This window comes from Orcinus orca, chromosome 5 (genome assembly GCF_937001465.1).
Source record: "Orcinus orca chromosome 5, mOrcOrc1.1, whole genome shotgun sequence".
NCBI classification, from domain to species: domain Eukaryota; kingdom Metazoa; phylum Chordata; class Mammalia; order Artiodactyla; family Delphinidae; genus Orcinus; species Orcinus orca.
This window is the reverse complement of record NC_064563.1, coordinates 17,176,363-17,202,290: the sequence shown is the minus strand read 5'-3', so window position 1 is coordinate 17,202,290 and position 25,928 is coordinate 17,176,363. Positions and strand designations below refer to the sequence as shown.

General features: G+C 39.6%; 1 long non-coding RNA gene across 1 annotated transcript in view; it reads left to right on the top strand.

The window, feature by feature from the left end:
* The first annotated feature begins 5,110 nt into the window (after nt 1–5,110).
* LOC105748823 (uncharacterized) overlaps nt 5,111–25,928 on the top strand; it is a 40,473-nt gene continuing 19,655 nt past the window's right edge. Inside the window, exon 1 of the long non-coding RNA XR_004479462.2 lies at nt 5,111–6,213. This is a non-coding gene — a long non-coding RNA (uncharacterized LOC105748823). The remainder of the gene's footprint in view (nt 6,214–25,928) is intronic.

The following is a 25,928-nucleotide window of genomic DNA, read 5'->3' as shown; positions in this document are numbered from 1 at the left end:
TGAACCACTTTTATCTAATTATTTTTCATAGATTTCTTTTTTCATGGCTGTCATGTTCACCTTTTTCTTGGCTTCCATGACCTTATTTTTGCTGGATTATTTTTTCTTTTTGCTCTAATACATCCCCCAATATTTTTTTTTCCAGAAAGTATGCATGGGAGATAAAATTTTCTCAGCTCTTGAACATCTAAAAATGTCTTTTGGACTTGAAAAATAATTTAGATAGGTATATAATTCTAGTTTCAAAGGAATTCCCCCTCAGAACTTTTAAAGCATTTTCTGTTATCTTCTAGTGACCAGTTTTGTTGGGGAGGAGATTAACACCAGTCTGATTCTCATTTCTTTATAGATAACTTGTTTCTTCTCAGAAATGTTTAGGCTCTTATCTTTGACATAGTGAAGTTTCAGAAAAGTTGCCGAGGTGTGGATTTTTTTTTTTCCATGTATCATTTTGTGATCCCTTTAAAGTTAAATCATTCATTTAGTTATTAAAAATAGAGAGGCTACTCCTTATGTACCAGGCGCCTAGAACAGGAGCCTTAGCCCTTCACAGACAAGTTATTCAACTTCTTTAGAGAATACTTCTTTGGTTTTAGTTTAATTAGGGGACACATCACCCCTACATGTAGATGTGGGAGTAGAGAGCAGGGGAAGATGGACTCTTGTAGTTTTTCTGTACACATTAAACTAATACCCTTGATTTTTCATTCACGTTCCCCTGGAATTCTTGCCAGTTCCAAGCTTTGAGCTTCCAGCTTTCTTCTGTGTAATTTCTTAGTTGTAAATTCTTTGGCTTCTGTTTATAACAGTGAAATCTAACTTTTATTGAGCTGTGTTCCAGGAAGTATCCTAGTGCTTCATATAACTTGGTCAACCTACACAACAACCCAGTGCCATAGGTCCTATGATTTTTCACATTTTAAATAAGCAAACAGTTGCTCAAAGTCATACAGCTTATGACTCATGGAGCTGACATTTGAATCCAGACAGTCTATGACCCCATCCTCTGCTCATCTTGGACAAATATATAGAAATCCTTCATTCCCTGATATGGGGATTTATTATGAATTTATTTCCTTTATATTTTTAAACAGGTATTTCAGTGGAATGTGAGGTGGGAAGGCAGAGAAATTCATGTGTCTGTCTCCAACATTTAACTGAAATCTGTCCATACCTCCTGAATGCCAAATGCACAAATGCTGCTGGTCAAATCTGGGTCTGGGTGGTTGCTTCTGCTGTGAGTTTCTGAGAGCCAAAATGGCAGACAATGAGTAGCCAGAGCCCTTACTTTTAGAGGTAAGACTAACTGCGGTCACTCTTTCCCATTGCTTTAATTACCTTCCAGTGACACAGCTGGAATGACATCTTGCTGTTAGAACCTAAAGATACAGGTGAATTTCTCCACTTCCTGCCATGCTCATTTCTCTGATTGGGCTGGTCAAGGGCTGGTAGGTGGAAGGAGGCAGACCACCAAGGGAAGGTGGCACTGGGACTGGAGGAAGGAGGAAGTGAAGAATGGAATTTGTGTGGGAATCTAGGCTTGGCTTCTGCTCCCTGCTAATTACTAAATGTGTCTAATGTGTCATGTGTTGGTCTAGGTATTCCATGTATATCATTCTGTTTAATTTTTATAATGACCCTGTAGCAAAGGTATTATTATGCCCATTTTATAGATTAGGGCACTAGGTTTAGAGAGGTTAAGAATTTTGTTCCAGGTTACACAGGCAATATGTTCAGCTGGCTTTCAAGCCCATGTCAGTTCTACTCTGCCATGCTGTCTCTTAACTCCCTAGGGGAGTATTTGGAATGGAGCTGGTATTTTTGCATGCTCACCCTTCCTCCTTCTCTCTTGATACACTCTTAGGCTCACACATACACATACATTCATGCACACATGAATTAACTAATTCAGTATTTATTGAGCAGTTATGTACCCGGTGTTTGGTAGAGTCAAGTGATTGATGTACTCCCTTCCATATGTCAAATCATGCTTGTCAAGCACACTGTGATGTAACTCTCTAAGGGGTGTAACTCTCTAAGGAGCGGGTGTGGAATCTGTGTTCAGATAGGTGGCTGCCTGTAGATCAGGACTGGAAGGGCTGCAGAAAGGCCTTTGCAGAAGAAAAGCTCTTTCTCATCTACCACTGTGCCTCCAATTCTGACTCTAGACATTGGTTCCCTGGAGGTGAGATATTTTGCCAAGTTATGAAGCAGACCACCTTGTTAGGGGTCCTTAATCACCTTCGTGTGAATTAAATTTATGGGATTTCTCCAAAATGATAGTGTGATGGTTCACACAAGTTACTTATATCCCTGTATCCCTTTGCAGTGGAATTTTTGCCATGACTCCCATCAAAAAATTGAGTTTATTTCTCTATCCTTTGAACCTGGGCTTGGACAGCTAACTTTCTTTGGCTGATGGGACATTAGAAAATGTGGTGCAAGGGCTTGAAAAGTGCCTCCAATAGGGTTTTCCTTCTCCTGCTGCTAGGGACCTTTCTGTCACCATGTGGACAGACATCCTTGAGGATGAGAGACCACATGAAGAAAGGCCTTAAGCATCCCAGGTGTCCTGGCTGTAACCCCAGACATGAGAGGGAGGCCGTTTTAGAGCATTCAGCCCCAAATGAGCTGGCCTAATCCAGAAGAGCTAGCCAGATCACGCACAGGATTGTGATACATTATAGATGGTTGTTTTAAGTCAGATTTTGTGTTGTTTTGTTATGGGACAAAAACCTAACTGATGATAGATAGCTAGATGGATAGGTAGTAGAGGTAGGTTGGGGAAGGGGGAGTGAAACAGAAAGGGAAAGGGAGCGAGAGAAAAAGGCCTATATGTGTGCCACTGGAGGGCTGTGAAATCTTGGGTAGAGACAGGGGAGCCCGTGGGGAGAGTGAACTACAGAAAAGGAGGAAGAGAATACTTCCTCATAGTTGATCGTTTTATAACTCCCAAGAAGAAACATTTAAAGCATGAACACTTCACCTAAATGTCAGGGTTTTGCTGTAATTTGAACAATCCAAAAGCAATCTGACACTCCTGTTTACTTTTTATTTAATAGTCCAGCAGAGATAAATCATTTCTCAACAGAGTCATTGAGTTGCATGTTGACCCAGAACTCAGTCTAAATACAGCCCTTATCTAAAACTGTGAAACATCAGAAGGGGAAGCCGACTCAACTTGTTCTCTGGCAAACTCCTGCCACCTTGTTTTAACATCCCACTGTGTTAAGGAACGGCAGACCCTGATGTTTTGATTCAGTATCACACTCTCAGTTGGATAATCCTCTTTCTCCCTCCTCTGCCCGCACATATAATGCTTTCTTTTTCTTCCACAATGTAAATAACCTACTCTGCAGTCTGGTTACTTGAATGGATGTTTGTTTCAGAGACTTTAAGCTTTCTGAGGGCAGGGACCTTATTTTATTCATTCATTCTTCTATTAATTTATTTATGCAGGGAATGTTTATTGTGGAATGATGATTCATTCCTGCTTTCAAGGATCTGATTTTCTAGTAGAAGAGGAAAAATCATATATCAGTTTGTAAAGAACGTGTAACCTTAACATTGAGTCCTGGCAAAACGTTGTGTGAGCACAGAGAAGAAAGCATCGCCTTGGCCCCTCCTGCACCTGTATCCTAATTTGTCTTCCTGCTTCTATACCTGACCCCCTAAAACCCAATGTGCACTCAACAGCCAGAGAGGTTTATTAAACTATATTAGATTCTATCAGTCCTCTGCTTTAAATTTTCAATTTAAACTTCTTACAGGCCTTACAAAGCCAGTGGGGTCTGGTGGCTGCCTTGCCCTCTGGCAGCACCTCAGTCACGCTGGCTTCTTTCAGTTCTTGGGAACCAGGCTCGCTCTCTAGCTTAGCGCCTTTGAATGAATGGTTCCTGGCTCTGCACAACTGGCTCCTTCTTGTCATCCAGAGCTCAGCTTAAGTGACTGGATTCCTGACATCCAGTGTCACTGAATGTCATATGGCCTGCCTAACCCTAACCATAATGAGTTAGCAACTCCCCTCCTGCCTTCTTCTTTCCTTCCTCCCACTGCCCTTCCCTTGCTCCCTTACTTCTTTCCTTCCTTCCCTCCCTCATCCATGCTTTCTTTTTTTTCTTTCTTAACTTTGTCTCTCTTTCTGCAGTAAAATGAAAGTTTCATCAGAACAGTGACCTTCTTCCCTCTCCCATCTCCCCGTTTCTGCCTCATAATAAGTGTTCAGTAAATACTCTTTGAGTGTATGAACAGATGAATAGAATTCTGAATGCTGCAGGCACTCCCTGGGTGGAACAGAGGGGGAGAAAAGAGAAAAGAGCACCTTATTCAAAGACACATAACAAGGGACTTCCCTGGTGGTGCAGTGTTTAAGAATCCTCCTGCCAATGCAGGGGACACAGGTTCGAGCCCTGATCTGGGAAGATCCCACATGTCATGAGGCAACTGAGCCTATGCGCCACAGCTACTGAGCCTGTGCTCTACAGCCTGTGGGCCACAACTACTGAAGCCCGCGCGCCTAGAGGCCGTGCTCTGCAACAAGAGAAGCCACTGCAATGGGAAGCCCACGCACTGTAACGAAGAGTAGCCCCTGCTCGCCGTAACTAGAGAAAGCCCACGTGCAGCAACGAAGACCCAACGCAGCCAAAAATAAATACATTTATTAAAAAAAAAAAAAAGACACATAACAAGGACCAAGCGCGCTAAAAGTATTCAGGCACGGTCAGAACACAGGGTGTGAGCTGAGCTTGGAGAGAGCAGGAAAATAAAAGGAGGTGAGAACTGAAAGGTTATATATAATAACACACAGGAATGCCGACTTCTGCCACCTTCTGACAGCAGGAAGAGAGGGAAGTGGCCTTGACAAAAGATACTGACAAATTTGGTCTGCTGTAATGACTCATTTCAGAGTTTTAACTTGAATTGGAAATGTACTACTGAACTTGGCCAGTTGTGAGAAACATGTGTATAATCATTTTGTGTCACTTATTCATTTGACTCTTCCAGCAAATCACTGTAAGCAGCAGCTTCATTTATGATTTTTTTTGTTTTTGCTTGAGCTTTGTTTATTATTTGTGAGGTTTCAAAACAATTTGGGGAGACAGTGAAAAGGCTTTCATTCATTTTGATAACTTCCTCATTTGTAAAATGGGAACAATAATAACCCTTATCTCAAAGGGTATTTGTAAGACTTAAATGACTTAAAATATATAAAGTGCTTAGGGCAGTTCTTAATGTAATAATTGTTAGCCTTTATCATCATGATAATCATTTGCTGCTCTCATGAAGAGAAACATAATGTAACTTTATTGAAGCAATTTTACACTAGGTTCAAAACACTGCTGTAGATGTGTTTACATTTTGCTGGAGAGACACTGCCGTTTTGCATTGTGAAGGCGTTGCTTGATAATGATGATTGATATCATTTCTTGCGTGTTTTTTAAACAGAGTATAAATGAGGACCACTCAGTTAACCGTGTCAAGCCCACTGTTTAAGAACAATGCGAGGGCCAGAATATACCAGGCAGATACTGCGTAAAAGTGAAAAGAGAAATCTCAACAGAAACAGTGCTCTCTAGGATGAATAGAGCATGTTTTCCTGGCAGCTGGGTCCTGACGTTTTAATCCATTTGGCGAGCCCACCGCAGTGGCCCAGACTCTGTCTGTGGCTCTAGCCCTGCTCCCCAAGATTCTAGGCTCCTTGTGGCCTGTGGTTCTGCAACTCAGCTGGTCGGGAGGGCAGGAAGGAAGGGTGGACCCGCTTGACATTTCCTGTCTTGCTGTGAGTCACTGATACCAAGTACTTTTCTTGCACTTCTCTGCCTACTATCCGGAGAGCAGGAATGCGGCCACAGAAGTCAAACCGGAACCATCCTCTGCGTCATGATAACGGCTCTCACGCGGTAAACTAGTGTGGTCTGCACCGATATCAGGGGGCACACCCTCCCTGTGCAGGCAAGGAACTGAAGGATGGGCTCGCCATTACATTATCCTTTGTGAGAAGAGGATGGTGACACTTAGGAGAAAGAAAATCCTCCTGTATCACTTTGGTGCAGTGGAAAGGAGTCTCATTTTGGAGAAGGAAGACAAAATTTCCAGTTCTGACTCGGCTGGGAAAGATTGTAAGCCCGTCTCACACCTGCTTCCCTTCTACTCCCTGCCTGCCTGCCTGCATTGCCAACAAACTGAAGTTGAATATGGGGTTTTAAGATTCCTGTAAGTAAATGCCTTAAAAATAAAAATTTTAAAGTAATTCTTGCTTGTGGAGTATAACGTGAACGGGATTAATCTTTGTAGGAAAAGTCTGTCGGGGGGCATGATGACAGTTGTACTACTTAAGTGCTAAGCTTGCTGGGAGGATCAGTAATAATAATAATAATAATAATAGCTACTGAGCACTTGTCTTACATTGGATATTATACTTTATATACATTATTGCTATTCCTCACAACACCCCACAACAAGCACCCCATTCTACCAGCCGCCTTGAAATGGGATGATGTATACAATAGTGCTTTGAAAATATTAGTCATTAAATAAAAGTATTTTTATATAAAGGTATAATTAACATTAGTAAAAATTCCAGGGGCAATATTTTACTTAGGTTACAAAGAGCATGAGCTATGGAGTTACACACAACTAGGTTCAAACACCATTTTACCCCATAGCTATTGCTAAGTCTCTCTGGGCCTCAATTTCCTCCTCTGCAAAATGGGTACAATAACAGCTACCTCTTATGATTATAGCAATCACAAGGACTATTTGTAAGAATTCCACATCTTTGTATTTGACGCAATAGGTTCACCCCAAATATGGACTCCCCTTTCTTTTCCATTTTTCCTCAAGGTAATAGAAATAAGACAAAGATCTTTAGAATCATTAATTAGGTATTTGAAAATTTTTCAGAGTGCCTACAGCAATACTGAGGAAGAGGAAGGACAAGTATAAGAAAGAGGAATAACAGAATAGTATAAATGAAGGAGTTTGCTGACCATGAGGAAAATAGTCTGATTGTTCTCATAAAGTGTATTTGGAAGTAACTTAGTATCAGAGACTTGAAAAAAAGTTGTGATGGAAGAGGAATTATTAAAAATGCATTTTATTTTCTTTAACACGGTCTGATCATAACAATATAACTTGATTCTAGGGTTCTGGTAGGGAAGTTGTTATGAATTCAGTTGTAGGAATGAATTTAAATTGCTAGTCATTGAGTAGCTGCCTCAGAAACCAGAAACCTGGCCTGTCATACTGAGTATTCACTGGAGGAGAGAGATTAAGTTGTATAGTGGTCACTGCTGTGCAGTAGAGAATTAGATATTTTCAATATTTTACTTTGTTCACACAATTAAACTTTTTATCCATGAGAGCTGGATCAGTTCTCAAGATGGTAACTATTTTATTAAACAAACAGCTCCTTTTCTCAATCTCTTGCTAACTTTACACTTCAGAGTAGAAAATAACAAGTCAGTATCTTTTCTATATCAGTGCAGGTTAGATTCAGTACACTTCATGATATTCTCTACTTTTCATGGACACTTTTATGAATGTGGAGTTTGTTAGTACACTTGAAAGACTGCTTGTGTTGAAAGAAAAACAGTCTTGAGAACTATCTCAGCAAACACACCGGTACCACCCTGTTATATGCCTGAAGCATCATAGTTTTCTGTTCAGGCAAGCTTTGTAGAGATTTGAGCACCGTATCATTGTGTTAGCCCTAAATACTTAAGTACATAAGTAGCATTCTTTTCCACAATTTTGGAAACATAAAACACTGGGTTCTAATTATATCTGCACATCTAAAAATAAAGTATACTTTGCAAAGGAAAGACACAAAGACCAGAAGAAACATTCTTAAATAGTAACAAACTTTTTACTACAAGGTCTTCATTTTATTTCACAGTTATCTCCTAACAAAATTCTTACTCTCTTTGTACCTACAATCTCTGCTATGGAAATGGCTTCAGTTATGGGTGGTAAATACAAAACTATCTGACAAATTGAGTGTATGACCCTGATAATTATCTTGTATATTATGGTGTCAGGTACTGAGTTGTATTTTCCTACAGTAGTTGATAGTTACTGAGTACATATTTGATAAAGAGTTTAAAAGGTATTATCCAGAAAAATGAGTCCACGTCTTTAAAAAGGATAGAGGGGGATAAAAGGAAATGAGTGAAACGTAGTGTAGCTTTTAGAAGCAGTTTATAAGATCTTTGTGTGAGCCACATTTAACTAATGGCAGCAGTGTTGGTTGTAGCTTTCATTATTCATGGATATCCTGAGGACATAACATAAAAGTATTTTTTTTAAGTATTTTAATGCTACTAATATTGCTAAGCTTAACATTAGTTTCTCAATCATGAAAGGGGATTTTCTACTTGTTTAGTTCCTTATTCTTACACTAAATATAAGCTGTGATTTTTTTTTTCATATTTTGGTTATTTGATATCCCTATCCACACAATACAGGATCCACATCTAAGGAACAGAAGTTTGCTAGTGAGTCACATGGAAAAGAAACTTGAGTGTTTTTCAAGGCGAAGGAATTTTACAGTAATAATGTAAAATAGGCAAACTCAACCTTGCCTCATCTCTGAGTTTTTCTTTCCTCCCTTCCCCTTAATCTTCCATATGTTACATAAACTAAATTTAGAGAGGTTTTTCATTTTCAAAATAATTATGTTTAACACAGGAAGCAAAATAGGTCAATTTTGAAAAGTGACTTTTTCTTCTTCTACTGGTTTTCATTATAAAATTAGAAATACACCCTTACAGTTCCCAAATCCACACAGTTGAAACTTTTACTGAAGGAGTTAAGGTGGAAGTAAGGCTTAGGCCGTAAAAGACCCCGTAGTTCTTAGAGAATTGGAGTTCTTACTTAGATCCTGAATTTGGAATTTCCCTTCTACTATTAACCTTCTACTTCTTTTACTATTTAACCCAAAAGTCCATCTCCCCTGTCAGAGTGAGGCCTCATTCCTCCCACGAATGTTCCAGCTTGGTGCTTGGCTTTCTGACTGCATAGGTACAGTCTTGGTCCCAATCAGCCTCTCCAGCCTTCTGTGACAGAGCCACATGGCGGTGCAGTGGTTCTCAAACTTTAATGTGCATCAGAACCACCTGGAGAACTTGTTACAACACAGCTTACTGGGCATCACCCCTGGAGTTTCCGATTCATTGGTCTGGGGCGGTGACTAAGAGGTAGCATTTCTAACAAGTTCTCACATGATGCTGATGCTGCCAGTTGGAAACCACCAGTGTGATGCAAAGTGCCCCAGACCGAAAGCTGAGAAATCTTGCCTTCATCTAGTTTCATAATTTCCCTCCACAAATACACTAATGTGTGACCTCTGGGCCTTATATTTTTTTGTTGTTTTTAAAACAAAAAAACTTTGAGCCGGTAAACTCTTGCTCAGAATTTCCCAATAACAGTATTTTGTTATCTTGATTATTAACTAGTCTTCTAATGCTTCTCACCCTCTTTTTATATAGCAAATTCCCACTCTTTAGCAAGCCTTTCTGCTTGCTGAAGCATCGTTTAATTTATTGCTTATGAAATAGTTTAAACTGACCCATGGGCTCTAAGTGAGCTGTTTTCCATCTCCAGTTGCCTCCTTCACCCAGAAAAACTATGCAAAAGCTCTATAGCATCTTCTTCTGGAACCAGATGGCTCTCACACAACCATGAATAAAGTTAACACATAAAAACCTATCATTTTTGTGGTAGTACCAAACTGATTTTTACCTGCAGTTAGTCAATCACTTTTAGCAGAGGGAAAGCAGATGACAACATTGGGATCTTTGTGAAAAACAGACAACGTCCAGAAGATACTTAAGGCTGTCCTAGCTCCAAGCTGGGGAAAGATCATTTCCCTGGGGCTTAATTCCATTTTATACTTCTCCTTCTAACTTCATTTCTCAGTTTATTACTCATTACTGATAATTCTGCGTTTGACTCTGGTTGGTCAAGATTTTGAAATGGCAAACCATGTATTATTTTCATTTAAATTTGCTTCAGGGTTAAAAGAGTCTGAAGATCACTGTTTTTTGACAGGAGAATCATCTAGATGTACATTCCAACAGATATGGAATTCCTTTCCTTTATTATCCACATCCGCTTTATGTAATCCAACCTTCTCCTAGCACTGAGAGACAACCATCTACCCATAATTTGCAAATTTCTATTCTGCTGAATACCGTCCTGCCTGGTTTTCGTAAGAATATTCCTACTGTTATTCTCTTGAGCATTAAAAGCAAGTATAAGCCAAGAGACATACTGTGCATATATTAATTAAAAAAAAAACAAAAACCAAGTCTAATAACACAAGACAGCTCCTTGCTAAGGGGCACTGCCACCATCAACACCCTCATTCCCAAAGCTTTACCTGTTATCTCATAGTCCTCCATCTGGTTCTTATCTACCTACCTTTCAATAGGATTTCCAGCTCCTGGGGGCAGGAATCCTGTAATACATCTTTTGCATCCTTCCTAGTGTCTAATGGAGTACTGAGCATCACATGGATATCCAATAAGCAATTGCTGAGTCATGCTGAATTGAATTAAAAATTCCCATATTCCTGGTGCTAATGAAGGAAGCAACTGAACCTACCCCTGCTCTCCACAGTCTGAGAATTATCATCATAAGTAAGGATTATCAGATAAATGAAGATTACCAGGAAGGAAAAGCCAAAGACCAATGAAAAATAGTACAAAGAAGGGTTACAAGAAAGATAACTCCCCTTTAACCTAGTCATCTCTCTGCTGCAAAAAGGGAATGTTTGGTAAATGTTTGGTGAAAGTTACAGCCCACATGGTCTATTGTGATTGTCACGTGTACCAGCAGCATAGAGCAAAACAACTATTTTTTAGGCCTGAATTTCTAATAAAAAAGTTTAGTGTTTATTTCTTTGATTCTATGATTAGTAAGCTTGTGTATAAATAATGAAAAGTGCTTCTCCAAGTCCATGACTAATTCCTAAATATTAATTCAGTGCTCAGACACTAGTTTTTACTGCACATTTTCCTCCCTGATGTAAACCTTGTGAGTGTCATGTGCAGGAAGTAGGACAGAGAACAGAGGTCTTCTGTTAACTTTAGTGCTATTACATGGACTTCCTTGAGGACTGTGTGTTGGGTTCCATGTTCTACAACCGCGAATAGTCATCTTTACCATGCCTTGGCTAGCTGCTGGTTTTTAAAATCTACTTTTGAATCTCTTGCTTTTTAGAGTTGTATTATAAAATCTGTCACTTTATACATTTTTTTCCCCAGTGTCTAGTGGAGTCATGAGCATCTTGTGGGTTTCCAATTAACAATTTAATCATGTTGAACTGAATTTAAAAAATTTAAAAGGAATTTAAAAATACTATTCTTTGTTTCCAGGATGAAAGTTTTGCATGGCATCTATGGTATAATCGAACAATTATTACAAACTAAATTATTACAAGCTAAATATCATAAAATATTGAAAAAATATTGTAACCAAAAATTGTCATTGCATACAAACACAGACACACCTTTGCCATTTCCTATAACATATTTGTCTTATAGTTTTTATATAAAGATTTTATGTAAAAGCATTAACCACATTTTTTGAAAAGTATTTGGAATTCTTTGTTGTGTACAAATACTAAGGTAGGACCACATGGGACCCACTGTTTTGGCTTTTGAAAAAGTAAACTCAATTTTTCCAGTAAGTCTATGGACATTACATGGTATGTACATATGTTGGCTCGATAGATAACTTTACTTGTAGGGTTGGTCCAGTAACAAATCAAAGTCTTAAAAAAAAATTAATGTCTTGGCACCACCCCACCTCAACTTTAAGGAATTCTCTGTAATAATGAATTTTCACCCTTTATAATAAAGATTTTCTTCTCATGCAGATGGTGGTATTTTGAATGAACACAAGTGTATATAAAAGATCAATAGGAAATAAAGTTATACCCATATGAAAGGTGCTTTTCTCTAAATAACAAAAATTGGACTATAAAATAAAGATGATGGTTTTAGTTTTCTAAGTTCTCCCTCTTGTAATTTCATTGGCCCTTGTTTGGCAAAATGAAAATGGAAAATTAGCCTTCGTTGTTTTATTATACATACATATATCTTGCAATCCACTTGATAGGACATTTCATCAGACTGTTGTTGTGACTAGAAGTTTGGGATTGTTTAGCAAAACTAGAAGTTTGGGATTGTTTAGCAAAACTGACCTGGGATCAGGCCTGTTTTGCTGTGCTCACAGACCTGATTAACTGCCACTTTTCATATACAGTAGAACCTAAAGCAGTGGTTTCCAAAGCATGGCCTGAGAATCATCTAAGAAGCTTGTAATTATGCATATACCCAGGCCCCACATGGACCAACAGAATCAGAACCTCTGGGTGCAGGGCCTGGAGATTGACATTTACACAAGTGTCCCACGTGATCATTACGCTCACCAAATTTGAAAGCCAGTAACTGCAGGCTCACACTTAATAATTAAAAAATATACAACTCATCTTTTGGTTAAAAAAAAAAAAAAAGATTAGTTTGGTAAAATTTATCTTTCGGTTTTATATTTGCTTTGCCTCTCCATTCAGTGTGCTTCCGTTATTTTCTGCTCTCCTTTTCTCTCTCCTCTTACTAAAGTAAGTCTCAGAATTTTAGAACTACGTGCGATTAGAATCCTTTGGTTACAAGCAGCAGAATCTAATTCTGAATGAGTTAAGCGAAAATAAAATTTATTGCAATTTATGGAGTAGCTCATAAGTCAAAAAGAAATCTGAAGGCCCAGTGTTAAGAAAAAGTATATATGAGTTAGAGTAGAGTAAGAAGGACCTACCGTCTTCACTTCCTGTGTCATTTTATTCACATTACATTTAAAAAGTATAGGCTTTGTCTACCATGGTCCTGTTCCCATATCTTGGCCAGGAGAGGGAGTGTAGCTTAGGAGTGCTTTCCAGAACTGTATCTAGTGACTGAGGGGTAGATCGCTAAAGCAAAATAGTAGTACCTTTACAAGAAGACTGAAGAAAGATTTCCATGTGGTCAAAAATGATAGATTCACCATGATGCAGAAAACTTTAGAATACTGAATGTGAAGTCGTCATTTTAATCATAAGTCACCTAATTTCTGAGAGTTAGTTAACAAATACTTATTACACAACTAGTACTCTGAGTCAGGTGCTATATTAGGTGTTAGGGAAATAATAACAAAGTTACTAGAGGTCAGGGCAACAAATTAAGGCAAATAGTAGGTGGGCTAGTTTATATTGAATATGTTTATAATAGGAAGTCTCTAATCAGGACTAAGGGAAGAGCCTGTTTAAGTAAATAAAAGTCTGAATCAGATGCCTTTTCAATGGACTGTTGTTTCCATTAACTAAGGAAGGCAGGTAAACACTGTTTGCCTGCTAGGTGTTCTTACCGGGACTTAAGGAATAGATACCCGGGCTTGCAATTTGTATAGTAGTGGATTAAATAATTATTGAATGAATAAAATGACCTGATTACAAGTTTTTCTCTCAGTTAAGTAGGAGAGTAGTCTTTCTGAAATTATTTTGTGTTATATTACATTACATTATTTATTTGAACAGACCCCATCGTTTCAACCAACTTTTATTGAGCACCTAATGTGTGCTAGCTACTGGGGATATAGATTGTTCCTGCACTCAGGGAGTTCACATTCACTTTCAGGGAGTGCCTTTATTCAGCGATAAAGCAAACTTTAGCCTGGTTGTATATTAACTTATCACAAGTTCAATGATTTGCCCTCTTAACTTGTTTTTGCAACAGGTGGTCCTGCCAGGAATGCTCCAGTCCCCAGTCACTCCACTAATCAATACAGATTCATCCTTCATGTTTGACATAAAAAGACCCTCTGGGTCGAGTTTTCTTGCTTCCCCTAAAATTTAAGTCTCCTATGGCATTTTATGCCAATACTTCCATCCCATAATTGCTTACCTGCCTTGCTCCCCACTAGACCTTAACTTCTTCATCTTCCAGGAGCCTAGAGCCTCTGTAGACAATGTCTTAAGTTTCAACCACCATTTATACTCTGAGAAAGCTCAAAGCTATGTCTCCAGTTCAGAAATATCTGTTAATTTCTGGATTTATACAGCCTACTGCACACACAGAATTTCCAAATCTGATCTCGCTGATCATTTCCTCATTTGTTTCCTCCTCTTGGAATCCTCAATTTGGGTGAAGGGAACTGCCTTCTATCTAATTTTTCAAGACAGAAACCTGGAATCTCCTCTGCCTCTTCCATCTCCTCCTCCTTCCACATGAATTCAGAATTCCTCACTTTAATATATTTCTACACCACCCACTCTACTGCATCCCCCCTCTCACCACCTTTGTTCAAGCAAGCATGATTTTTTGTTTGTTTGTTTTTAACGTTTTTATTGGAGTATAATTGCTTTACAATGGTGTGTTTCTGCTTTAGTGAATCAGTTATACATATACATATATCCCCATATCTCTTCCCTCTTGCGTCTCCCTCCCTCCCACCCTCCCTATCCCACCCTTCTAGCTGGTCACAAAGCAAAGAGCTGATCTCCCTGTGCTATGCGGCTGCTTCCCACTAGCTATCTGTTTTACATTTGGTAGTGTATATATGTCCATGCCACTCTCTCACTTTGTCCCAGCTTACCCTTCCCCCGCCCCGTGTCCTCAAGTCCATTCTCTAGTAGGTCTGCATCTTTATTCCTGTCTTGCCCCTAGGTTCTTCATGACCATTTTTTTTTTTTTTTTAGATTCCATATATATGTGTTAGCATACAGTATTTGTTTTTCTCTTTCTGACTTACTTCACTCTGTATGACAGACTCTAGGTCCATCCACCTCCCTACAAATAACTCAATTTCGCTTCTTTTTATGGCTGAGTAATATTCCATTGTATATATGTGCCACATCTTCTTTATCCATTCATCCGATGATGGACACTTAGGTTGTTTCCATCTCTGGGCTATTGTAAATAGAGCTGCAATGAACATTTTGGTACATGACTCTTCTTGAATTATGGTTTTCTCAGGGTATATGCCCAGTAGTGGGATTGCTGGGTCGTATGGTAATTCTATTTGTAGTTTTTTAAGGAACCTCCATACTGTTCTCCATAGTGGCTGTATCAATTTACATTCCCACCAACAGTGCAAGAGGGTTCCCTTTTCTCCACACCCTCTCTAGCATTTATTGTTTGTAGATTTTTTGATGATGGCCATTCTAACTGGTGTGACATGATACTGCATTGTAGTATTGTTTTGCATTTCTCTAATGATTAAAGATGTTGAGCGTTCGTTCATGTGTTTCTTGGCAATCTGTATCTCTTCTTTGGAGAAATGTCTATTTAGGCCTTCTGCCCATTTTTGGATTGGGTTGTTTGTTTTTTTGATACTGAGCTGCATGAGCTGCTTGTAAATTTTGGAGATTAATCCTTTATCAGTTGTGTCATTTGCAAATATTTTCTCCCATTCTGAGGGTTATCTTTTCATCTTGTTTATGGTTTCCTTTGCTGTGCAAAAGCTTTTAAGTTTCATTAGGACCCATTTGTTTATTTTTATTTCCATTTCTCTAGGAGGTGGGTCAAAAAGGATCTTGCTGTGAAATATGTTACAGAGTGTTCTGCCTATGTTTTCCTCTAACATTTTGATAGTGTCTGGCCTTACATTTAGGTCTTTAATCCATTTTGAGGTTTTTTTTCTGTATGGTGTTAGGGAGTGTTCTAATTTCATTCTTTTACATGTAGCTTTCCAGTTTTCCCAGCACCGCTTATTGAAGAGGCTGTCTTTTCTCCATTGTATATTCTTGCCTCCTTTATCAAAGATAGGGTGACCATATGTGCATGGGTTTATCTCTGGGCTTTCTATCCTGTTCCATTGATCTATCTTTGTGTTTTTGTGCCAGTCCCATACTGCCTTGATTACTGTAGCTTTGTAGTATAGTCTGAAGTGAGGGAGCCTGATTCCTCCAGCTCCATTTTTCTTTCTCAAGATTGCTTTGGCTATTCGGGGTCTTTTGTGTTTCCATATAAATTGTGAAATTTTTTGTTCTAGTTCTGTGAAAATTGCTGGTGGTAGTTTGATAGGGATTCCATTGAATCTGTAGATTGCTTTGGGTAGTAGAGTCATTTTCACAATGTTGATTCTTCCAATCCCAAGAACATGGTATATCTCTCCATCTATTTGTGTCATCTTTAATTTCTTTCATCAGTGTCTTATAATTTTCTGCATACAAGTCTTTTGTCTCCTTAGGTAGGTTTATTCCTCGGTATTTTATTCTTTTTGTTGCAATGGTAAATGGGAGTGTTTTCTTAATTTCACTTTCAGATTTTTCATCATCAGTGTATAAGAATCCAAGAGACTTCTGTGCATTAATTTTGTATCCTGCTACTTTACCAAATTCATTGATTAGCTCTAGTAGTTTTCTGGTAGCATCTTTAGGATTCTCTATGTATAGTATCATGTCATCTGCAAACAGTGACAGCTTTACTTCTTCTTTTCTGATTTGGATTCCTTTTATTTCTTTTTCTTCTCTTATTGCTGTGGCTAAAACTTCCAAAATTATGTTGAACAATAGTGGTGAGAGTGGGCAACCTTGTCTTGTTCCTGATCTTAGTGGAAATGGTTTCAGTTTTTCACCATTGAGGACGATGTTGGCTGTGGGTTTGTCATATATGGCCTTTATTATGTTGAGGTAAGTTCCCTCTTGCCTACTTTGTGGAGGGTTTTTATCATAAATGGGTGTTGAATTTTGTTGAAAGCTTTCTCTGCATCTATTGAGATGATCATATGGTTTTTCTCCTTCAATTTGTTAATGTGGTTATCACATTGATTGATTTGCGTATATTGATGAATCCTTGCATTCCTGGGATAAACCCCACTTGATCATGGTGTATGATCCTTTTTGTGTGCTGTTGAATTCTCTTTACTAGTATTTTGTTGAGGATTTTTGCATCTATGTTCATCAGTGATACTGGCCTGTAATTTTCCTTTTTTGTGACATCTTTGGTTTTGGTATCAGGGTGATGGTGGCCTTGTAGAATGAGCTTGGGAGTGTTCCTCCCACTGCTATATTTTGGAAGAGTTTGAGAAGGATAGGTGTTAGCTCTTCTCTAAGTGTTTGATAAAATTCGCCTGTGAAGCCATCTGGTCCTGGGCTTTTGTTTGTTGGAAATATTTTAATCACAATTTCAATTTCAGTGCTTTTCATTGGTCTGTTCATATTTTCTATTTCTTCCTGGTTCAGTCTCGGAAGGTTGTGTATTTCTAAGAATTTGTCCATTTCTTCCAGGTTGTCCATTTTATTGGCATAGAGTTGCTTGTAGCAATCTCTCATGATCATTTGTATTTTTACAGTGTCAGTTGTTACTTACCCTTTTTCATTTGTAATTCTATTGATTTGAGTCTTCTGCCTTTTTTTCCTGATGAGTCTGGCTAATGGTTTATCAATATTGTTTATCTTCTCAAAGAACCAGCTTTTAGTTTTATTGATCTTTGCTATTGTTTCCTTCATTTCTTTTTCATTTATTTCTGATCTGATCTTTATGATTTATTTCCTTCTGCTAACTTTGGCGTTTCTTTTTCCTTCTTTGTCTGATTGCTTTAGGTGTAAGGTTAGGTTGTTTATTTGAGATGTTTCCTGTTTCTTAAGGTAGGATTGTATTGCTATAAACTTCCCTCTTAGAATTGCTTTTGCTGCATCCCGTAGGTTTTGGGTCATTGTGTTTTCATTGTCATTTGTTTCTAGGTATTTTTTGATTTCCTCTTGGATTTCTTCAGTGATCTCTTGGTTATTTAGTAGTGCATTGTTTCGCCTCCGTGTGTTTGTATTTTTTACAGATTTTTTTTCCTGTAATTCATATCTAGTCTCATAGCGTTGTGGTCAGAAAAGATACTTGATACAATTCCAATTTTCTTAAATTTACCAAGGCTTGATTTGTGACCCAAGATATGATCTATCCTGGAGAATGTTCCATGAGCACTTGAGAAAAAAGTGTATTCTGATGTTTTTGGATGGAATGTCCTGTAAATATCAATTAAGTCCATCTTGTTTAATGTATCATTTAATGCTTGTGTTTCCTTATTTATTTTCATTTTGGATGATCTGTCCATTGGTGAAAGTGGGGTGTTAAAGTCGCCTACTATGATTGTGTTACTGTTGATTTCCCCTTTTATGGCTGTTAGCATTTGCGTTATGTATTGAGGTGCTCCTATGTTGGGTACATAAATATTTACAATTGTTATATCTTCTTCTTGGATTGATCCCTTGATCATTATGTAGTGTCCTTCTTTGTCTCTTGTAATAGTCTTTGTTTTAAAGTCTATTTTGTCTGATTGAGAATTGCTTCTCCAGCTTTTTTTTTTTTTTTTGCGTTACGCGGGCCTCTCACTGTGTGGCCTCTTCCGTTGCAGAGCACAGGCTCCAGACACGCAGGCCTAGCGGCCATGGCTCACAGGCACATCCTCCAGACACGCAGGCTCAGCGGCTATGGCTCCCGGGCCCAGCTGCTCCGCGGCATGTGGGATCTTCCCGGACCGGGGCATGAACCCGTGTCCCCTGCATCGGCAGTTGGACTCTCAACCACTGCGCCACCAGGGAAGCCCTCCAGCTTTCTTTTGATTTCCAGTTGCATTGAATATCTTTTTCCATCCCCTCACTTTCAGTCTTTTTGTGTTCCTAGGTCTGATGTGGGTCTCTTGTAGACAGCATATGTGTTGTTTTTGTATCCATTCATCCAGTGTGTTTCTTTTGGTTGGAACATTTAATCCATTTACATTTAAAGTAATTATTGACATGTATATTCCTACTACCATTTTCTTAATTGTTTTGGGCTTGTTACTGTAGGTCTTTTCCTTCTCTTGTGTTTCCTGCCTAGAGAAGTTCCTTTTGCATTTGTTGTAAAGCTGGTTTGGTGGTGCTGAATTCTTTTCGCTTTGCTTGCCTCTAAATGTTTTAATTTCTCTTTTGAATCTGAATGTGTTTCTTGCTGGCTACAGTAATCTTGGTTGTAGGTTTTTCCCTTTCTTCACTTTAAATATACCCTGCCACTCCCTTCCGGCTTGCAGAGTTTCTGCTGAAAGATCAGATGTTAGCTTTATGGGGATTCCTTTGTATGTTTTTTGTTGCTTTTCCCTTGCTGCTTTTAATATTTTTTCTTTGTATTTAGGTTTTGATAGTTTGATCAGTATGTGTCTTGGCGTGTTTCTCCTTGGATTTATCCTGTATGGGACTCTCTGTGCTTCCTGGACTTGATTAACTATTTCCTTACCTATATTAGGGAAGTTTTCATCTATAATCCCTTCAAATATTTTCTCAGTCCCTTTCTCTTCTTTTTCTGGGACCCCTATAATTCGAATTTTGGTGCATTTCATATTGTCCCAGAGGTCTCTGAGACTGTCCTCAATTCTTTTCATTCTTTTTCCTTTATTCTGCTCTGAAGTAATTATTTCCACTATTTTATCTTCCAGGTCACTTATCCGTTCTTCTGTCTCAGTTATTCTGCTATTGATCCCTTCTAGAGAATTTTTAATTTCATTTATTGTGTTGTTCATGATTGTTTATTTGCTCTTTAGTTCTTGTAGGTCCTTGTTAAATGTTTCTTTTATTTTCTCCATTCTGTTTCCAAGATTTTGGATCATCTTTACTAGCATTATTCTGAATTCTTTTTCAGGTAGACTGCCTATTTCCTCTTCATTTGTTAGGTTTGGTGGGTTTTTATTTCCTCCTTCATCTGCTGTATGTTTCTGTGTCTTCTCATTTTGCTTAAATTTCTGTGTTTGGGTTCTCCTTTTCGCAGGCTGCAGGTTCATAGTTCCTGTTGTTTTTGGTGTCTGCCCCCAGAGGCTAAGGTTTCTTCAGTGGGTTGTGTAGGCTTCCTGGTGGAGGGGACTAGTGCCTGTGTTCTGGTGGATGAGGCTGGATCTTGTGTTTCTGGTGCGCAGGTCCACGTCTGGTGGTGTGTTTTGGGGGTGTCTGTGACCTTGTTATGATTTTAGGCAGCCTCTCTGCTAATGGGTGGGGTTGTGTTCCTGTCTTGCTAGTTGTTTGGCATAGGGTGTACAGCTTGTAGCTTGCTGGTCCTTGAGTGGAACTGGGTCTTGGTGTTGAGATGGACATCTCTGGGAGGTTTTCGCCGTTTGATATTAAGTGGAGCTTGGAGGTCTCTGGTGTACCAGTGTCCTGAACTTGGCTCTCCCACCTCCGAGGCACGGCCCTGACACCTGTCTGGAGCACCAAGAGCCTGTCATCCACACGGCTCAGAATAAAAGGGAGGAAAAAAGAAAGAGAGAGAGAGAGAGAGAGAGGGAGAGAGGGAGAGAGGGAGGGAGGGAGGGAGGGAGAGAAAGAGAGAGAGAGAGAGAGTAAAATTAAATTAAATTTAAAATTTAGTAAAATAAAAAACAAAATATAATTATTAAAAAAATTTTTAAGTAATTAAAAAAAAGAAAGAACAACCAAACCAAAAAACAAATCCAGCAATGATAACAAGTGCTGAAAACCATACTAATAAAACAAACAAACAAAAAACAGATAGATAGAACCCTAGGACAAATGGTAAAAGCAAAGTTGTATAGACGAAATCACACACAGAAGCATACACATACACACTCAGAAAAAGAGAAAAAAGGGAAAAAACTATATATATATATCATTGCTCCCAAAGTCCACCTCCTCAATTTGGGATGATTCATTGTCTATTCAGGTATTCCACAGATGCAGGTACATTAAGTTGATTGTAGAGATTTAATCCACTGCTTCTGAGGCTGCTGGGAGAGATTTCCCTTTCTCTTCTTTGTTCTCACAGCTCCCAGGGTTCAGCTTTGGATTTGGCCCCGCCTCTACGTGTAGGTCACCTGAAGGCGTCTGTTCTTTGCTCAGACTGGACGGGGTTAAAGGAGCAGCTTATTCAGGGGCTCTGGCTCACTCAGGCTGGGGGGAGGGAGCGGTATGGATGCGGGGCGAGCCTGCGGCGGCAGAGGCTGGCATGACGTTGCACCAGCCTGAGGCGCTCTGTGTGTTCTTCCGGGGAAGTTGTCCCTGGATCACGGGACCCTGGCAGTGGTGGGCTGCACAGGCTTCCGGGAGGGGAGGTGTGGATAGTGACCTGTGCTCACACACAGGCTTCTTGGTGGTGGCAGCAGCGGCCTTTAGCATCTCATGCCCGTCTCTGGGGTCCGCGCTGATAGCCGCGGCTCACACCCATCTCTGGAGCTCCTTTAAGCAGCGCTCTTAATCCCCTCTCCTCGCGCACCAGGAAACAAAGAGGGAAGAAAAAGTCTCTTGCCTTTTCGGCAGGTCCAGACTTTTTCCTGGACTCCCTCCCGGCTAGCTGTGGCGCACTAGCCCCCTTCAGGCTGTGTTCACACCATCAACCCCAGTCCTCTCCCTGCGCTCCAACCGAAGCCCGAGCCTCAGCTCCCAGCCCCGCCCGCCCCGGAGGGTGAGCAGACAAGCCTCTCAGGCTGGTGAGTGCTGGTCGGCACCGATCCTCTGTGCGGGTATCTCTCCGTTTTGCCCTCCACACCCCTGTTGCTGCACTCTCCTCCGCGGCTCCGAAGCTTCCCCCCTCCGCCACCCGCAGTCTCCGCCCGCGAAGGGGCTTCCTAGTGTGTGGAAACCTTTCCTCCTTCACAGCTCCCTCCCACTGGTGCAGGTCCCGTCCCTATTCTTTTGTCTCTGTTTTTTTTTTTGTTTTCTTTTGCCCTACCCAGGTACGTGGGGAGTTTTTTGCCTTTTGGAAGGTCTGAGGTCTTCTGCCAACGTTCAGTGGGTGTTTTGTAGTTGTTGTTCCACATGTAGATGTATTTCTGATGTATCTGTGGGGAGGAAGGTGATCTCCGCATTTTACTCTTCCGCTATCTTGAAGCTTCTCCAAGCCAGCATAATTTTTGTGAGGAGAACTGCAGTAGCTTCTAAATTAGCCTAGCCCCTTCTGGTCCATTTTCCAAAGAGTTAGCAGAAGACAACTTTATAAAACAAAACTTATTTCCCTTACCTCTTTTAAAAAACGTTTCAAAAGCTCTTGTAATGTTAAGGAGGAAGTTCAAGTTCACAGGCACTATATGAAAACCTCTTCATTGTCCATCCTTGCCCATCAGTCTAATTTCTAGGTCTGCCAAAGCCAGCAAGTAGTGTTTGAGATCCCACCCCGCCACCCTATCCCAAGACCTTACCATTTTAGTGAGAGTGACTTCCAGCTGCCTGATGTCTTTCTTCTCTAGCTGTCCTCTACCAACAAATATCAAAAACTGATGCACTAATGAGTAATCCAACTTCCTTCCTCTTGTTAGATAACTCTAAGGCCTGTGTCCTATATCAGCTCCCAGAATTCCCCAATGTAACTGATTTCCATTCATCTGTATTTACCACAGTGGTAACAGACTTGATAAAGTAACCTTTGTGGCTGTCTCTCCTTTCCCAGCTTACTTTCCCACGGTCCACCCAGTGTCTCCTGGGATCACCCCATTGATACAATGAATCCTTGTCTCTAAATCAGATTTTTAGGAGCCAAATAGACACCCAACATGTATCCGTTGCTTCAGAAAAAAAAAAAAAATTGTATTTTTAAAAATGTCATGTTTTCCCTGGAATGATTCTGGCTCCTACCTCCATTACTTTGCTAAACTTTACTAATTTCTTAAAATTTTTGCTCAAGCACTGCCTCTTTAAAGGAAGCTTAACACTGAATTGTGGACTGGAAGCTCTACCTCACTGTACACAAGCATACCTATATCATGGCAGACAGCTTAATCTCTGATTTGTTTGTCTGGCTTCCCTAGTAGACTGTGATCTCCTTGAGAGTAGGGATCAAGATATATTTGAATGTTGAGTCCAGCCCTAAAAATATAAGGGAAGACAACATTGATTAAGCTCACTAAATGTTTGCTTGAATGAATGGTTTTTAATGAATACGTTATGAATGAATGAGTAAATAAAAAGGGCAGATTTAATTCAAGTAAAGAAATCTATTGCTGAATGAAATTTATACAATTAATCCCAAGTTTCAGAAGAAATAGTTTAGTTTATTTGCACCATTGTTTTTCCAGTAAGTGTGGATAACAATAAAATATTACATTCTAAGCAATTGTTATGTCCCAGACACTGTGTAAGCACATTAAAAATAGTACATATCTAATCTTCCCATTGTATATGACATTATGATATATTACATTACACCTATTAGAATTTATTATTATGACTGTTATAGTTAGTTTAACAAAGTTAATTATGCTCATGCTGGATATTTTAAAGCAGTTTCTTTTCACAAGAGTCTCAGAAAGTCCCATTATCCTTATCAAGGTGGTACAGAATAATAAATTCAAATGATGGGTTGAGTTTGGGAACTTTCTTCCTTTTGCCTTGCTCAATACAGAGGATTAATAATTGTCAGCGGCAATCTTCTGGCCTCACACTGTTTTGTAACTTTTTTTAAAAAATTTATTTTTGGCTGTGTTGGGTCCTCATTCCTGCGCGCACGCTTCCTCTAGTTGTGGCAAGTAGGGGCTACTCTTCCTTGCGGTGTGTGGGCTTCTCATTGCAGTGGCTTCTTTTTGCAGAGAACGGGCTCTAGGCATGCGGGCTTCAGTAGTTGTGGTGCGCAGGCTCAGTAGTTGTGGCTCGCGAGCTCTAGAGCATAGGCTCAGTAGTTGTGGTGCACGGGCTTAGCTGCTCTGCGGCATGTGGGATCTTCCCGGACCAGGGCTCGAACCCACGTCCCCTGCATTGGCATGTGGATTCCTAACCCCTGAGCCACCAGGGAAGCCCTGCTTTGTAACTTAATGCAGCCAAAATACTCTTATTATGACCATAGGCTAGAATTTCCTAAAACCAGTTTCAGAATTATATTTTACAAACACATTCAAAATTTAGGTTCACAATAAAGTAGTAAAACATTTATTCAACAAATGTAGTAAGCCCTTTTTGTATATATTGCATGGTATTAACTTCTGGGGATACAGATTTAACTAAATCAGGATTCTGATCACTGGCATGTGGTAGCTTATCTTGAATAATACAGCTGACCCTTGAACAACATGGGTTTGAACTGAGTGGGTGCAACTTATACTCAGTTTTTTCAATAAATACACAGGCCCTTAGTATCTACGGGGTTCCATATCTGTGGATTCAACCAACCGCAGATCATGTAATATTTATGATCTGGATCTGCAGTTGGATGAATCCACAGATTTGGAGTCTGTGGATACCAAGGGCAAATATGGGACTCAAGCATCCATGGATTCTGGTATCTGTGGTGGGTCCAATCCCCCTCAGATTCTGATGACTGTGATTGCCCTTTCCAACTTCAGGATCAGTGACCAAAAGGTACCACCTAAGTCTTTTTTCCTCTACTGTGACCAGAATTAAAAATAAAGATTGACTTGGTCTTTGATAATTTTGTATTTGTTTAGTCTTTCTGCTAAGAAACTCCAGATGCTTTATAGACATTAGTATGTTTATCTTGAAATGACTACTCCCTTTGTGTCAAAACTGAACTGAACAATACTTTCATTTTATCTATGAATGAATGAATTTATTAATTTTGCTTTTCTCTTCTGGTTTTCTCTCTGTAAGAGTACTTGTTTTTTTTGAGGAAAGGGACTGTGTTTTACCTATTTTTGTATCACCAGGACCAGCCATGGCTTTAGGCACCTCATAAGCACTCTATAAGTGTTTCTACAACGGATTAAAAAACAATTCTGTAAAACATTTCATGCTTTTAAGCGTAAAAACTAGAAATGTTTTTGCAGAGTAGTTCTGTATAAATTTTTATCAATAAAGGCATTTAGGTTTAAGTCTTATGAACTAATCGGTACCTTAGTTAATCCCCACCCCAGTATCTTTTCTTCCAGACATAACTTGAAATCAGTGATAAATTCTAATTCATAAAACTGATCTCTAGTGTTACATCCTGTCTGCCTCATTCACTAGCTTTCCAACAATAATCTGAAGTAGTCAGCATGTAGTAATCAGGAAACCTTTACTGGCGTGCTTCCAGGCCCTAGTCATCGTTTATGAGCCTTAACACTATTAAGTCACATTGACTTAGGCTCAACCACATGAATGAAAATTCCATGATACTCTAAGCCAGTATGTACATACAGGTCCACAATTTACAAAGAGGCTGTACTTAGAAGTTCGTTTTCACATCAGTGTCTGCAGCTTGGAGAGCATTTTCATAAATTCCCAAACTAGCCCATCAAATCCTTTTGTAAACTTTATTTAAAGACAGCTGAATCATAAATGCTAATAGTTGTACTCAAAGTTATGGATTCTGGGTCGTGGACCTCTGGTGCAGGAAACTGGGGAGTAGGGATGGAGTTTGTCAGAGAGAGATGTATACCCCGAAGGCCTGAATAGACCAGTGTAGCAAATCCCCCAGTCTTTGCAAAGCCTATGCAGCACCACTTTCAGGTCACACATACCTTCCGGAACCCAACAGCAGGACGAAGGCAGAGGGCTGGCTTCCCAATGTCTAGACTTACAGCTTTCTTTGGACATCCCTGCCACCTTTTGTCTAAAGGGCCAGACAGTAAATATTTTAGGCTTTTCAGGCCATACAGTCCCTGTCACAAGTATGCACCTCTGCTGCTGTGGTGTGAAAGCAGCCAAAGATGATACATAACATATGAGCATAGCTGTGTTATAGTAAAACTTTACTAACAGATACTGAAATTTGAATTTTATATAATTTTCACTTGTCACAAATATTATACTTCTTTTGAGGGTTTTTTTCCCCCCAACCATTTAAAAATATAGAAACATTCTTACCTGGGCTGGACAAAATAGACAGAAGGCTGGATTTGGCCCACAGGCCATAGTTTGCCAACCCTGCTTTAAAACAATCTGTGTTTGAGACTTCCCTGGTGGTCCAGTGGTTAAGAATCTGCTTTCCAATTCAGGGGGTGTGGGTTCAATCTGGGGAACTAAGATCCCACATGCTGCGAGGCAGCTA